The sequence below is a fragment of the Nothoprocta perdicaria genome, unplaced genomic scaffold (assembly GCF_003342845.1).
Source record: "Nothoprocta perdicaria isolate Ctin4 unplaced genomic scaffold, notPer1 scaffold_355, whole genome shotgun sequence".
NCBI classification, from domain to species: Eukaryota; Metazoa; Chordata; class Aves; order Tinamiformes; family Tinamidae; genus Nothoprocta; species Nothoprocta perdicaria.
In genome coordinates this window covers 369,273-371,402 of record NW_020455594.1, presented here as the reverse complement: position 1 = coordinate 371,402, position 2,130 = coordinate 369,273, and positions in this window count along the sequence as shown.

The following is a 2,130-nucleotide window of genomic DNA, read 5'->3' as shown; positions in this document are numbered from 1 at the left end:
ACGGCCCCTACGGCAGGGCGCTGCCCGGGCAGCCAATGGGGCGCGGCGGCCGCTGGGCGGGAAGCGACCGTTGTTGCGCGGCCGTTGGCCACGTTCTGGTCACGCGGCGGCTGCTGTCGCGCGGCCGTTGGCCRCGTTCTGGTCACGCGGCGGCCGCAGGCGCTTCCCGCCTTTTTCTGGGCTGAGACAGCCGTGTCGCTCGGGCGGCGGTCTGAGGTGGGGGTGTCTTGTGATGGCTGCGTCGGGGACTGCCTCGCCCCATGGTGGTTGGGCAGGGCTGTGCCGCCTGATACATCTTTCCTTGCTGCCCAAAATATGACSTGCAGCTCACGTTTAATCCACACGGTCGTGGTTTTAAATTGTAGCCTTCAACGAAGCAGTAATTCAAGAGCAACCAGCAGAATTATCTTTCATAATTTGATAGTGAGATGAGCAGTTGCTGCCTTGAGGTAACTCCTGTTTCCACTCGAACCTGAATGAGTTGGCAGCCACGGCAGCACAAGGCAAGTAACACTGGAAGAACATCTGTCCCAGTGGGGAGCCGCAAGCAGCTTCACTGTGAGCATTTGAGTTGAGTATGAGGAAAATGTTAACTGTCTGTTGTGCACTTCAGAGGGCCAGYCCAATTATTTGTCATTATTTATGCAGTTTTGCACATCTTTTTTTCCTTTCTTTGAAAATCCAGATGTTGCTCAAGTGAAGCCTGGCCATGTGGGTTCCCATGGCTAAGCAGTTATTTTCCCTTGTCCCAAAAGATGGAAATGGTTTATTGAATCTGTGGGCTCCTGTTCTTCAAAGGAATTCTATGAAAGCTTTCAAATCTGATTAATTCTACAGGTTAGCAAACCTCCAGCTTCCCTCTTCTGGGTCTTTTGGTCTCAGATCAAGGAAGGACAAGATGCAACTAGATGTTAAACAAACAAACCAACAAACAAAGAGAAAAAAAAGGTGAGGCAAAGAAAAGAAAATGATTATTTTCCCAAATTAGGACAAGCTGAAAAGAGCTCTGAATGATTATCTGGAAAAATGTGTGAGGAATTATTTTTTGTGTTTGCTTAAATGAATCAGAAAGGAATACCCAGAGAGATACCCATTTGGCAACACTCATTAAATCCAATTTACCCGTTACGCAACAAACTTCATTGTGAGAAGAAACAAAGGTGGGTCTGTAAAATGATGGTAMGTCTGTTTGCTTTTGTTTAGCTCAGAATTCTATCTGCAGTATGGGAAGAATTGAAGAAACAACGCCAAGAGAAGTATCTAGAAGTTGTCAGTCTTCCGTATAAGTTAGAGAAATGTATTCTCAGAAATATATGTCAAATGCAGAGCACACTGCAAGCATTTTCAGGCCAAAATGAGTTACATGTTTCTCATGACTCTTACCTGGTTTTATCCAGTTTACATTTCAGTGTTTTCTTTGTCTTCTAAACATTTTTAAAAAATAACCCCCCCCTTTTTTTTTCCTCCCCCTTTTCCTGTTTTATTCTCTACCTATTTTAGGGGGGACAGGAGTGGAAGGGGAAGATAAGGAGCCAGTGGGTATGGTGCCAGCCACTGGCCACTGTACTGCCTGAAATGCCATTAGTACCTATGAATTATACCTCTAATGCCAACAACTTTGCAATTGTATAGGAGCTGCTGCAAGCCTTCTAAGGTTCATCTCAGTATGTCTGGCTATAAGTAATTAAGATTGGATTCATAATGTAGAAAAATTATAGGGAAGGTAAAGGAAATACAATAGGGGATGTTATTGGGGTCATGAATAGAAAGTTAGAAATAGGGAAGTTTTTGATATGTGGATAATACTGACCAAATAAATGATGAAGTAAAATATATGAACGAAGGTGGTAAAACTTCATTCCAAAGACAATACTAATATCCTAAGTGGGAATAAACTTCATTATTTGTTAGAGATAAGTAATCAGTGTAACTGTAGTGTAACAATACATTTGTATAGCCCTCAGACCAGTGTATGAAATGCATAAAACTAGTATTTGGTTGATGCTTGATAAATCAATAATATTCAGTAAGACAGTTACATGTTCAGAGAGACTTATTTAATAATATGAAAATGTGGGRATGAACAATCCTGTACAAAATTTCAGATAATATTTTAAAGATTCGGGAGTT